The sequence below is a fragment of the Pan troglodytes genome, chromosome 1, assembly GCF_028858775.2.
Source record: "Pan troglodytes isolate AG18354 chromosome 1, NHGRI_mPanTro3-v2.0_pri, whole genome shotgun sequence".
Taxonomy (NCBI): Eukaryota; Metazoa; Chordata; class Mammalia; order Primates; family Hominidae; genus Pan; species Pan troglodytes.
In genome coordinates, this window is record NC_072398.2 from 74,055,162 (window position 1) to 74,070,038 (window position 14,877).

Genomic DNA, 14,877 nt, shown 5'->3' on the forward strand with positions numbered 1-14,877 from the left:
TATCATTTAAGAAATTAACACTAGATTTCTCAGTGCTGTACAGGATTCTAATGAACATTAAAACATGACCCCGCAGCTTGTGTCGTATGGAAATTGAGTGATTTAGGTAGTTACCATCATATTTTTTTTCTCTCTTCTTCTCCTCATATAGAACAGAGATACCAAGGGTATCAATTCACTATGAATTATATCCAAGGGAGAGGAAAAAAAAAACCCAAATGGAATACCGAAAGCAGAGGTCCAGCAAGTAGAACTCAATCCTGTAAACCATTTGATCAAAAAGGGGTTTACTGAATGCTGAATGCCTACGATGTGCCTCAGGCTTGTGCTGTGTGCTGTGAGAAACCCCAGAAAATATTATGGCATGAATTCCACCCTCAGAGACAAAACAGGAAACAATTAGTGAATAACACAGAAAAATTATTTTAGCTCTTTATTGACAACACAAAGCAAAGGATACAAAAATGCATCTAGAGATAGTTTTCATTTTCTTTTCTAAAGTAAATCGGGACAAAATGCTAAATCACCTGATTTGACTGACAAGTGATACTCCCAGCAGGAGACGAGGCACATTCAGGGACATTTTTCTTACTCTAGCAGCAGTTAGCCTGAAGGCAAGGGATGGGTGGAACTTAAGGATCTCTGGGTTTTCTAGATCAGGCCCTGGGAGAAAGCTGTGGAGACGGTCTTTTTGGCAAACATGGAATGTAAAGGGAACATGCTGTCTCTGGCTCCTTCCCAGGCCCCAGCATGGACTACAGACATAATAACATGATACATACTTCTACTGCTCTAGGGCTGCCGGGTGACCTGCAGGCTCACCTGTACTGTGTATCTTCTGCAGAAAAGGGACATCAGCTTTGTGCTGGTATCATCAGGATGTGCCCTGTAGCTTTGCAGAAGTTTTCTACTCTTGAATCCTATTAACTTATGGCTCTTTGATATTTTTGTCCCCATGGCTACTAAAAGCAATGCATTTAAGCTAAATTGCTATTAGTAACATTTTCCCTTTTCATTAGATGGCGTTGGAATTTAGAAAAACCAGGAAGACGAAAAAGAAAAGAGAATAAGGAGAAATGATGTGAAAGAAAAGGCTGCTTTCCTATCTACTCTTTATTTCCCGCAAATGAAAATTTGTTAAGGATATTGCAAAGAAAATGGGTGTGACCTCATCCCTGAAACCACATGAAACATTGTGTTTCAGCCTGGGCCACAGGCAGCTGGGAGGGAGTGCCCTGAAGGTCACTGAGAGAGATTCAAAACCTCAAAGTGTAGGCTTTCCTTGGGCAAGGGATGACAGAGGCACCCACACAATGGTAAGTGAGCAACAGAATCAGCTGGACACTCAAAAAGACCATCATCTTGAGCACCGAGGCAGCAGGAAAAGAGAGCGCTGCTGGGGCTCTCCTGGAGCTCGGCTGATGCAGGAGGTCTGGAATCCACAAAGGCCAGGTAGCTCCGGAGGTCCTCATCTATTCAGGTAGCAGGCAAGGGCTCTCTTGGGCCTTCCAGAGGACTGCAGAGTGACCATGTCTGCTTGGCTTTCAGCCCACTGTTGAAGATGTTGGTGAACATCACCTTACTGACATCATCCAAAGTTTGCTGGGTGTTGGTCCTGGGCAGGGCAGCATCCTTGATGTTAGAAACACAGAGGTCGGGCTTCACCTCTGGCCTCTGGACTTGGCTTTCTTACTAGAGGGACAAGACATATGCTTTACAACTGTGTTTTATTGACTTTTATTTATTTATTTTTTTGAGACAGAGTCTCACTCTGTCGCCCAGGCTGGAGTGCAGTGGCGCAATCTCGGCTCACTGCAACCTCTGCCTCGTGGGTTCAAACGATTCTCCTGCCTCAGCCTCTCCAGTAGCCGGGACTACAGGTGTGTGCCACAACACCCGGCTAAAATTTTTTTTGTATTTTTAGTAGAGACAGAGTTTCACCATGTTGGCCAGGCTGGTCTTGTACTCCTGACCTCAAGTGATCCACCTGCCTCGGCCTCCCATAGTGCTGGGATTACAGGCATGAGCCATCACGCCCAGCCACAACTGTGTTTTAGAGAGGCTCATGAAAGCCCTTCATGCCCCCTATTGTCCTCTTGAGGTTACTTTTGCTCCTCTCCTCCGAAAGACAGAAAAAGTTATCCCCATCATCACTCTAAGTGTGGTCTTTGCTATGCCGGAGAAAAGTGAGATCAAAGTGCATTTTCTTCTACAATACTAGACTAGCAGGTTGTATCCATAGAGGCTGGACTTGAGGGGCAAGTCCATGAGCAATGAAGAGAGAATTTTGTGCCTGTCCAGTCCTTTCCCATTCAGTTTGGCAATGTTTGGTTAGGACACGGCCAAAGGTAAGAAGCTGACTCATCTCATTCTAATTTATGAGCACCTACTACATACCAGACACTCTGCTAGGAACTTGCATATTAAGTTGAAAACCACACATTTCCTTAGGTAACTTTCAAATGGGTTGAAGAAATTAATACAAATACAATACCAAAAGAATTGTATATGAATAGATCAGTCCCTCCTTTCCTGACTTTGACTTCCCTCTGATTCTATATGAAATTCTAATAAATATGTGCTTACCTTTGTACATCTCTTCAGAAATGCAGAATAGTCAAATCTTGTGCACACAAATTATAAATCATTCTTAAAGGGGTAAATGAGGAAAAAAGGAATGGGGAGTTGAAAATAGGAAAAGGAGGTAAAACAGGGGGTGTAAGAAGTAGACGTGTTTGCATTGAAGTCTTGACAAAGATAAAGTAGATGAGTATGGTGGAGTGAATGACGTCCACTCCAAATCATGTCACTCACAGCCTTAGAATGTGACCTTATTTGAAAGTCAGGTCATTAAAACATGATGAGGGTAAAGATTGAAATACGATCATGCTGGATTAGGATGGGCCATCAATGAGAAGGTTCTATTCAGAGACAGAAAAGAACACAGAGTCACACACAGGAAAGCAGGCTGGGTGAGGACAGAAGCACAGATTGGATGCTGCTGCCACAAGCAAAGGAACATCAGCAGTCACCAGAGGCTGGAGGAGGAAGAGGCAAGACAGCGTTCTCCCCTAGAGCCTTTGGAGGGAGCGCAGCCCTGCTGCCAGCCTGGCTTTGGACTTCTGACCTCCAGAAATGTGAGAGGATAATGTTTCGTGACAATTTGTTATTGTAGCTGCTGGAAACACAAGGAGGAAGGGTAACCAGGTTCTTAGCACTGGGAATTGGCCTGAGAGGAAGGAGGTTGCTAAGATGGGAAAGAGGAGTTGACAGGTGTGCTTCTGCACACAGATACCAGGGCCATGCCTGAGGCGATAAACCCCGGGAGCTGGGTAGAAGGGCTGACAATTACCCACTGAGCTGGGCCTCATTGGTTAAATAAGATTATCCTAAACCTTTCTATCTCAAGCACCAACTTACTTAACATCTCTGAATCATGACAGAATTATAAAAATGTAATGCAGCCACAAGCCAGGGAGCCCAACCTGGCAAACCTCATGGGCTGAGAGTCAGGCCCATGTGCCCCCTGGGCCAGTCACAGTCCTATGATCCCAACCTGCACACTGTAGCCAGTGGCCCGGCAGGCAGAACTAGAGGGGTGGAAAATCAACAATCCTAAGTCTGCAAGGCAAGAAGACATTGAATATGTGGATGGAAAATGAGACTCAGAAAAGGAAAACCTCTCTGCATGCATATTATCTGCAACAAATCAAAACAAATAAGCAAGCATCTCGAGACTGCAGGAAAGAAAATTTAACACTTCTTTTTTTGAAGTCAGGAATAGTAAGTGAAAATTGAGTGCTATATCCACTACTACTAATTTAAAATGTGCAAAATGTCAATCGCATTGTCTTTATTTAGACATCAGCTTTGATGATTAATGTAAAGATGACTTTCCATAAATTTACCCCCCCCTCAGAGCCATATTTTTCCACGTGATCTCAAGTTCTGCAAAAGAAAAATGCCTTTCTCCTTACCAAAACCCCTGCAGTGATTCCAGCCTGACGAAAAAGCGCATTCAGGTCCCTAAACTCAGGCAAGCTAACTAAAACATTTACATGGGACTGTGTTGACATGTGACATATTCTGCAACACTACCTCCCCTATCTTGTCACCTGCTCCTCACCTCCTTGGGTGACAGGAACCGGTATGTGCCTGTGTTCAATTAAGCATTTGATGAACTAAAGGGGACTGAATGGAAAGGCTGGCAGAAAGAAAGGCTTCGAGAGGAAGAACCACTGAAGAGGAAACAACAGATGAACAATCCAAGGTGGTCAGAGGTGTTTATGGGGAGACATGGAAAATCACGGTGCTGCAGGCATTGACAGCGATCATAACATCATGTTAAGGGGTTTAAACTTTATTTTGTAGGTGATAAGGAGCTACCAGAAATGAGTAGTTGTAGTCCTAGAAACTTCACTTTGGCAGCAGAAAAGGATGAATGCTTTTGTGGGAGAGATGATGGGTTAAGTTTAAAAGAAAAAAAAGGGAGAGGCAAAAGAGCAGATAGGAGTCCAGTTGGTCCTAGTACAGAGAAAAGATGAAGAGGGTCTGAACTAGGGGAGTAGGAGCAGGAATGGGAAAAATTAAATAAACAATTTGAAGTAGAATCAACAAGATTTGGATGATCGGTGGGAAGGGATATTTTTAATCTGAGCCTGAATTCTTCCCACCACCCACAAAAGAAGAATCGCATGGTGGCTCACGCCTGTAATCCCAGCACTTTGGGAGGCCAAGGCGGGCAGATCACGAGGTCAGGAGATCGAGACCATCCTGGCTAACACAGTGAAACCCTATCTCTACTATAAATACGAAAAATTAGCCGGGCGTGGTGGCGGGCGCCTGCAGTCCCAGCTACTCGGGAGGCTGAGGCAGGAGAATGGTATGAACCCAGGAGGCGGAGCTTGCAGTGAGCCAAGATCGTGCCACTGCACTCCAGCCTGGATGACACAGCGAGACTCCAACTCAGAAAATAAATAAATAAATAAAATAAAATAAGAAGAATCCAGGACAGAGGTGTGTGTGCCATTTGTTTATTTGGGAGCAAGAGTGAGGGATCAGGGCAGTGGAACAAGAACGAATGAAAAAGAGAAACAAGGACGCCACTAAGTGACTACTAAGTTAGCAACTGCTGCGGCTGACTGGAGCTTGATGTCTCGCTAAGGCCTTCCAAGGAGCCTTATGAAATGTGTTATACCTTGGCTTCCATCTCCATTGGTTTAGGGTGTCCCCATGGGCATCACTCCCCCTGCACTTGAAGCTATGCATACATGACAGCTGAGCAGGCTCCTGGCTCCTCAGGTGTCCATACCAACACCAAAGAAGCCCCAGGGCAAGGCATGAGAGGTTCCTGATGTGAACCCAAGGTGAGTGTCACTGCAGCTGGACTAAGCTGGTAGCAGCCTGCTTGGAAGTGGTCAGCCAGGCAGTAGCTGGAGCAAGAGGTTGGGCTAAAGACATGAGAGAAAAGGAGCCAAAGGTGACTCCTATTCCCAGTGAGGCCATTCGTCAAGACATAAGGCCTTTAGAACAAAAGAGGCAATCTGGAGGAGACAGTTTTTACTGAAGTTTATGTGGGAACGCAAGGCCTTACATGGGCTCCCCCTGTGCCCCCAGTGTTCTCACCTCACCTACCTTCTTCCTCTCACTCACTTGGCTCCAGCTGCTGCCTCCCTGTTCCCCCTCAGACACACCATGCACACACCCCACTCACAGCCTCCACAGCTGCCATTCCTTTTGCCTGGATGTCCTTCCCCCAGAGCCTCCTAGCTCACTCCCTCACACCCTTAAGGTCTCTGTTCAAATGCTGGCTCATCAGAGAGCCCTTCTCTGACCACATTAGGTAACAGTATCTCCTACCATAATGCTCTTTTTACTCTGCTTTTCTCTTCATAGCATGTCTCCATTTGACACATAATTATTGATTTGTGAATGGCTCTTCCCCTTTCTCCACTACAGTGTAAGCTCCATGAGGGCAGGGACTGTGTATCCTGCTGTATCCCCAGCTCCTAGAACAGTATCTGACATGTAACAGGAACGTTCAATAAATGTTTGCTGAAGGAATGGATGCTTACTAGCTCAGATTGGTACACGTGGAGTTGAAGGAGCTCTGGCACCTGGGCGAAAAGGCTCATTGGAGATATAAGTGTGGACTGGGAAAATGCAAGTGGCTGAGATCATGAGAGCCTGTGACCTGGGCTGGCTTTGCAGGTATGTCACTCATGTGTCACACAGCCCCTGCCGTTCTTGTGTGTTTGTGTGTGTCTGTGCATGTATCCCCGTGCCTTCAGGAGAGCCCTGTGCTTGGTTTAATGCTCTACTGTCACTATCTTGAAATTCTGAATCATTATGTTTTTGAATTTGTGTCTTGTAAGTGAGGTCCAGTGGGACAATGGAACATCTGCATGAGCAGAGGGGACACATGTGCCCATCGTTCCTTGCTGCTCCCTTTGTATGATGCCCCATCCACATGGAATTCTGGTGGCCCCATGATGTATGGGAGATTAATGGGACTCAAAGCGAGTCCAAGGTAAGAGTACTATGTCTATGACTGAGTCAGCTGGGGCACTGGCAACCCCAAGAGGCCACTAGAACTTGCTTCCTATACATGAAGGTGTTGACATTCTAAAAGGACAATAGTTCCTTTTCCTTTCAGTCCTCTCTTACTCATGAGTAAGCCAAAGTCAGAAGGTGCTGGTAGAATGCACGTGGATCAAGAAGTAAAATAAAAGCAACTGAGTTAGTTTTATGCAATATTTTCACTGTTCTGGTAAGAACAAAACACAAAGGCATATACAAGCAACAAAATAAAAACTGTATAATTTCACTGATTCTGCCTATGAGTTAAATGCTCTTACATTTGCACGGTGAACTGGCATTCCCCAATATGACGATGAGTGGTAAAATTGATGCTAATGATTTAAAAGTATATTTAATGATTTTGTTTTTCTTTACTTAGAACATTAATAGAAAATTTAAAAATCCCATAACAAGTCAAGAGTCCAGGAAAGAAAGGAAAAGTCTTCATATTTTACTACCTTTAGCAGCACTTTTTTCCCTGCTTTTTGAACAAGAGGCCCTACATTTTCCTTTTGCACTGGGCCCTACAAATCACATAGCCTGTCCTGCCTTTGACCCCCACGGAGGCGGCAAACTCAGTCTCAAACACAGGTCCCACTTGACGATAGGCAAAGTGTCATTATTTTATTTGGGGGACAGCTGTGTGTGTGTGTCATTATTTTATTTGGAGGACAGCTCTGTCTGTGTGTGTGTGTGTGTGTGTGTGTGTGTGTGTGTGTGTGTGTTCAGTTTGCATCAGGCCCTGTGTGTGGGAACCGAGGATGGCTGTGTGTTGGAACGCAGATGTAGTAATACTGCCATCTCGTGTTCAGCGTGGTGCACAGCACATAGCTCCATGGAAGGCTCACAGGCATGGGACCTGTGGCTGCTTCCGGAAGTGCTAAGGCCATCCACACTCTAAGGCCAAACCGGTAAACCAATAGGATTGCTATTCCGCTGGTGGCCTTTAATGAAGGCAGATGTGTAATGAGAACAGAGGTTTCACCCACTATCCATCACACCATTTCAGAGCCACGGTTGAAATGTGTGTGTGTGTGTGTGTGTGTGTGTGTGTGCGTGGTGCATGTGTCCCCGTGCCTTTTGCTCTCCTTCCACAGGTTCTTTTCCTTTATTATCGCTTTCTTCCTCTTTGTAGTTCCCTCTCATAGCCCAAGAAGTCTGGTTCTTTTGAGCCATATCCAGCTCTCACGTGGAAGGCCCATGATGAAGCACCAGGGGAGTGCATTGGGGCGGGTGTTCAGGCCCAAGGATGCTGGTGACTCAGCTGAGGCCAGCTAAGAACAAGCACACACCAAGTAAACATTCTTACTGTGTGGCACCAGAAGCTGCAGTCAAGTTAGTTTTGTAACTTGCCAGTTATAAAATAATGAAAAGGAATAATTAATTAGTCCTCTCAGAAAACAGAGAAGTTAAGGAAATGATCATTCCTGTATTAGGTAAAGATTAGACACCAAAAGGACAGTTTACTTGATGGCATACACAGAAGCCAGAGAAATGAAGACGAAGGGAAGAGTGAATGGCTTGGTACTAAATATGAACGAAGCAAGCATCCCTGAATTCTTAATTTCTTGCTGCTTTGGTCAGGGTTCGGCCTGTGCCTGTCCCCAAGAATAAGCCAAGGATATTGATGGGGACCAGGAATGACCCCTTCCTATATGCACCTTGAAAAACAGATTTTTCAAATACTTTGGGTGAAATAATATAAATATAAAAAGACAAGAACAGGTTAATATTTTTAAATCAACTTCAACACATATGTGAATCTAATAATATAAATTATAGAGAAATTGGAAAATTTTAAAGACCATAAGAATAACCAGTAATCTGCTCACTCATCTCTACTCTTAATATTTAAGAGTAGCCTTTTTTAATCTGTCTATTCTATACCTACACCTGTATCTGTAAATATATATATATATATTTTAAATTAGAAACCCATCAGATTTTTAAATTTAGGATTATAACTTGATTTCTTAATTCATTTAACCCTCCACTTACTGTTAAGTTATTTATTTGTTGTTATAGATAAGCCAATGATAAATGTCCTTTTATATAAAATTTAGAGTTTCTCAGTATTTCCTTGGAATAAATTCCTCAAAGTGGCATAATTGGGTCAATAGTTACAAACTTTGAAAAGACTTGCCAAATTGCTTTGCAGACAAGTTATGCCAATTTATATTCTTATCACTCGACTATGAAATTACCTATTTCCTCACACCTCTGACAATGACGAATTTTTTTTAACCTTTGCTAATCTGCTAGCTTAAATAGATCTCATTATTTTAATTTGCATTTCCTTGGAAACTAGTGAGGTTGAACACATCTAATGTTATTAGACAGTCTGAAAATTGTCTACTAAGATTTAAAAGTGTAAAAAATATATTCAGCTAGGCATGGTGACTCACATCTGTAATCCCAGCACTTTGGGCGGCCAAGGCAGGTGAAATGCTTGAGTTCAGGAGTTCAAGACCAGCCTGGGCAACACGGTGAAACCCCATCACTACAAAAAATACAAAAATTACCCGGGTGTGGTAGCCCACACCTGTAGTCCTAGCTACTTAGGAGGCTGAGGTAGAATCACCTGGAGCCCATGAAGCAGACTGAGGTGAGCTGAGATCGCACCACTGTACTCCACCATGGGTGACAGAGTGAGACCCCATCTCAAAAAATAAAAATAAAATAAAACAATAAAAATTAAAAATATATTCATTTTTATTTTCTTCTGTTTTTTAAGCCTTTGTTAGTATTTACCTTTTTATCTAAAATTTGATATGTGGTAAGAGATGAAGATATAATTTTTCCCAAATCTTTACCCAGTTGTTCTAGTACTAGTTGTTTAACAATTTTTATGCTTCCTTTAATACATAACCAAATTCTAATTGCACTGGAGTTTCCATCAGGCCTATCTATTCTATTTCACGTAACTGTCTGTTGATTTTGGCGCCAGTACCACATGAGCTCAATAACTACGGCTCTATAATGTATGATATATTAATATCTGGTAGGGTAAGACTATTCAGTACTTTTTTGTTTGCAAAAATGTCATGGGGTGTGGTGGGTCACACCTGTAATCCCAGCAATTTGGGAGGCCGAGGCAGGAGGATCTCTTGAGCTCAAGGAGTTTAAGACCAGCCTGAGCAATATGGCAAGATGAGACTCCATCTCTACAAAAAAAATACAAAAAATTAGCTGGGTGTGGTGGCACCGACCTGTAGTCCCAGCTACTCTGGAGGCTGAGATGGGAGGATTGCTTGCACCTGGGAGGTTGAGGGTGCAGTGAGCTGTGAACCAGCCATTAAATTCAGCCTCGGTGACAGAGCCAGACCCTGTCTCAAAAAATAAAATAAAATTCATGGTTTTCTATGAGGGAGTTTCTACCTCTCTTCCATCCACTCATCTTATATATATTTAATAAATATATAAATATTCAATATAAATATATATTAAATATATAAATATTCAATATAAATATATATTAAATATAAATATTCTATATATATTTTAGATATAAATATTCAATATATATTGAATATAAATATTCAATATATATTAAATATAAATATTCAATATATATTAAATATATTCAATATATATTAAATATATAAATATTCAATATAAAGATATATTAAATATATAAATCATGTGAATATAATATATAAATATCTAATATGAATATATAATAAATATATAAATATCTAATATGAATATATAATAAATATATAAATTTCTAATATGAATATATAATAAATATATAAATATCTAATATGTATATAATATATAAATATTTAATATGAATATATAATATATAAATATTTAATATGAATATATAATATATAAATATTTAATATGAATATATAATATATAAATATTTAATACGAATATATAATAAATATATAAATATTTAATATGAATATATAATAAATACATAAATATTGAATACGAATATATAATAAATATATAAATACTGAATATGAATATATAATAAATATATAAGAATATATATAGATTAAAATAGATATATATTTATCTATTTCAGTATTTCCTTGGAAAAATTCCTCAAAGTGGCACAACTGGGTAAATATATATCCTTATTAAATATAGATAAGGATATACATTTAATATATATTTATGAATATAATATATACATATATTTATATAGATATATTAATAGATTATATGTAATAAATATATTTAATATATAATATATTTATTTAGAGTAACATATATTATATACTATATATTTATGAAATGTTTATTAATATATATTAATATATTACATAAACACATATTTCTATATTACAGTATATATTATGTATTTATATATTTATATATTTATAAATACATAATATATATTTATATTTAACCTATATATAACCTAAATATATACATTTATTATAAATATTTATATAATATATAGGAGTATTATATATATTGAAGTATTGACTAAAATGGCATGAAATCCATACATTAATCAATTGATACATTTTATAAGTAAGAATTCTGTGACAACAGTCAGGCCTTTATCCTGAGCCATCGCTCCTCCAGAGGACAACATGGAGAGAGGATTAAGAGCATCTGCCTTAATATAGACCAAGGCAGGCGGATCACGAGGTCAGGAGATCAAGACCATCCTGGCTAAAATGGTGAAACCCCGTCTCTACTAAAAACTACAAAAAAATTAGCTGGGCATGGTGGCGGGCGCCTGTAGTCCCAGTTACTCAGGAGGCTGAGGCAGGAGAATGGCGTGAACCTGGGAGGCGGAGCTTGCAGTGAGCCGAGATTGCACCACTGCATTCCAGCCTGGGCAACAGAGCCAGACTCCATCTCAAAAAAAAAAAAAAAAAAAAAAAAAAAGCATCTGTCTTAACGTTCTTAGCTCAGCTGGCTTGGCCTCTCTATGCCTCAATTTCATTATCTATACAATGATTCTTATAATTTAATCAGGCCCAGAATAAATATAGCAACATAACCATCTCTCACAATCAAATTTAAAAATAATTAACTCTTAAATTTTATTTTATCCACCCAAAAAGTATTTTTAAGCCTTCAAAGGAAAGAATATAAGGAAAAAGCAAAGGTAATATAACCATCCTTGGTAGATAGCTCCACTTCTGTCTAAATCTATAATCCCCAGTGGAATTACAAGTATCAGAAGGGCTCGGATTTTTTTTCAGTCTCCGATCTGACACATACTTACACATTCATACATAACAGGCATTTAGTAAATATTTTCTGAATGATTAAATGAATTATGATGGTTCTCCTGATTCTAATATTCCAGGACAGTAAAGACAACAGCCTTTCCCACATTCTGTTAAGTAGCCAGAGAATTAGAGACTCCTTGGGAAAATTCAAGGTAAACCGAGACTTCTTTAGGCCCTGCCAAGTGGCCCACACACTAAGGGGGGAGTGCACACTGGGGGTCTGGGGGGAAATCTTAGGCTGTTTTAAAAAACCAATACAACTAATTAAAGAAGACCCTGGAGTCTTGTCTCAGTACTTCGGAGTTTCCTGCCTCACTCACACCATTAGGTTGCTTTACTCTCTTCTTAAAGCAAAAAACGGCCTAACAAGATCCTAATGCTGTTTAAGATATTTGTACACACATGTTCATAGCATTATTCACAACAGCTAAAAGGTGTAAGCAAAGCAAGTGTTAATGACAGATAAATAGAGAAACAAAATGTAGTGTAGCCAAACAATGGAATATTACTGAGCCATAAAAAAGAATGAAGTGCTGAGACATGGTGCAGCATGGATAAACCCTGAGGATGTTATAAGTGAAAGAAGCCAGTCACAAAGACAAAACACTGCATGATTCCACTTAGATGAGCTACGTAGAGTAGTTGAATTCATAGGGACAAAAAGTAGAATGGTGGTTGCCAGGAGCTGAAAGGAAGGGGGAATGGGGACTTATTGTTTAATGGTACAGTATTTTAGTTTTGGAAGACACAAAGTTCTGGAGATGGGCAATGATGACAGTTGCACAGCAGTGTAAAGGTACTTAATGCCCCTGAACTGTACACTTAAAATGGTGAGGATGGGAAATTTTATGTTATGTATATTGTATCACAATTTTTAGAAAAAAGTTACTAATGCTGTTTAAAGATGCTTTCACAAGTTGCCAGATAGCTGAATATGTGGAGGTTACTGGAAGATGGCCCCACCAGGAAAGGGCATGGAAGCTCCAAGCCCCATCCGCCGTGCCTTGTCCCACACATCTCTTCCAACTGACTGTTCTTCTGTATCCTTTTCAGTATCTTTTTTTTTTTTTTGTCTTGCTGTGTTGCCAAGGCTGGAGTGCAGGGATGCAATCTCGGCTCACTACAACCTCTGCCTCCTGGGTTCTAGAAATTCTCCTGCCTCAGCCTCCCGAGTACGTGGGATTACAGGCACCTGCCACCGCACCCGGCTGATTTTTGTATTTTCAGTAGAGACTGGGTTTCACCCATATTGGTCAGGCTGGTCTTGAACTCCTGACCTCAAGTGATCCACCTGCCTCAGCCTCCCAAAGTGCTGGAATTACAGGTGTGAGCCACCATGCCCAGCCTTTTTTAAATATCCTTCATAAAATCAGTAAAAAGCCAGCAGGGCTGCACTAGCAGCTTCCAGGGTATGAACATCTCCACCACCCAGAAGAGTTCTGGATCCTGGGCTACCTCTTCATCCAACAGTATTTTGCCATCTTTGAAAGGGCAAATGATCAGCTTGGCCTAACTCCCGTGGCTTAAGTCTAAGTCTTTCTGACCACTTTCCAGGAAGATCTGGCCTAAGTCCTGTGCCCGCTGTAGATGTATATAATTCTCCTGACTGTTCTTCCTATGGGATTGTAGAGGTGGACTCTTGCCCTGTTCCTGGTCACACCAATAAGGTAGAATTAAATCATAACCTACAACAGCAACAAAAAAGATGCTTTCAGAACTAGTTTTCCAGAAAGGAAGAAAAGAGTGCACAGAGCTAGCTCACCTATTTCATGACCTGCTTATAGAAGATGACCCCAACTGTGGGGAGGGAGAGAAGGGTATTACACGGGCTTGAGTTAGGAACAGATGCCTGCCTGAGGCCAGTCTAGTTTTCTGATTTTATCACAACAGGGGCTCATGTTATGTTTACCCGCCAGCTGGCCTATCAGACCCTCCCCATCCATTAGATATGGTCCAATACATTTGAACCTCTAAAGAAAAGAGTCTGCATTTGGCGCTCCTTCCTCCCAGAAGGCTCCTGTGTAGCAATGCAGATGTAATTAGCACATGGGTATCGCTCCACTTCATCCACCAACACATCGAAGATACGGGTACTTGCCAAGCTAATATATGCTCCTCCATACTCTTCTATCAGAACGGTAGGTGCGTGGTACTTGCCTTACAACCACACAAAGGAAAGTGGCCCCTCTAAGGGTTCATCCCAGAGGAAGGACAGCGGCTCTAAAGATGACCTGAGGGTTAGTTTCCTGTACTACAAACTGAAAACAGCAGTTTTTAAATGGCAATGCCTCTACCAAGGACAAACGAAATGTTTACGTCCTTTTAACCTAAAATCCCAGTACACATTATATATATATATATATATACCCAGACATACAAATGAACTATATCATTGCCATCGTCAACATCATCATCACACCACCATTACAGTGGAGAAAAGGGAGAGATTTGCAGGATCTATAAGAGAGATGGCAGAGGAGGAGGAGGTGGCAATAATTCCTAGGTTTCTACCCTAAACCAAGTGGAGTATATAGGAGGTGCATGTTGAGCGGAATGGAGAATGCAGTGGAAGAGAAATTGGTGGCGGCAGACTAGTAGGTAAAGGCGGAAGGAAAGAAGGAGAGGAGAGACATAGGTAGTTTAACAGGCTGTGTACAACGGAAGTCCTGTGCCCACTGCAGATGTATATAATTCTCCTGACTGTTCTTCCTGTGGGATTGTAGAGGCGGACTCTTGCCCCTGTTCCTGCTCACACCAATAAGGTAGAATTAAATCATAACCTACAACAGCAACAAAAAAGATGCTTTCAGAACTAGTTTTCCAGAAAGGAAGAAAAGACCACAGTGCACAGAGCTAGCTCACCTATTTCATGACCCGCTTATAGAAGATGACCCCAACTGTGGGTAGGGAGAGAAGGGTATTACACGGGCTGCAACACACGGGGCGGGTCAGGCTGCGCCATCAGCATCAACGCGGCGCCTTCAGATTTGTCATTTGCCCAAGTTCCGTGAAATATCGCGAGAGCTCCGATCCCAAAACTAACCCCGCTTTCCTGTAGGCCACATTCCCACCCACCTCCCAGCTCCGCCCCAGG

General features: G+C 41.2%; 1 long non-coding RNA gene across 1 annotated transcript; it reads right to left on the minus strand.

Moving 5' to 3' along the window:
* Nucleotides 1–420: 420 nt before the first annotated feature.
* On the minus strand, nucleotides 421–14,864 carry LOC134810072 (uncharacterized). The gene is made up of 2 exons (XR_010157207.1): nucleotides 14,646–14,864; nucleotides 421–1,692 (listed from the first exon to the last, which is right to left on the minus strand). It is a non-coding gene; the product is annotated as an uncharacterized LOC134810072 (long non-coding RNA).
* Nucleotides 14,865–14,877: the final 13 nt, after the last annotated feature.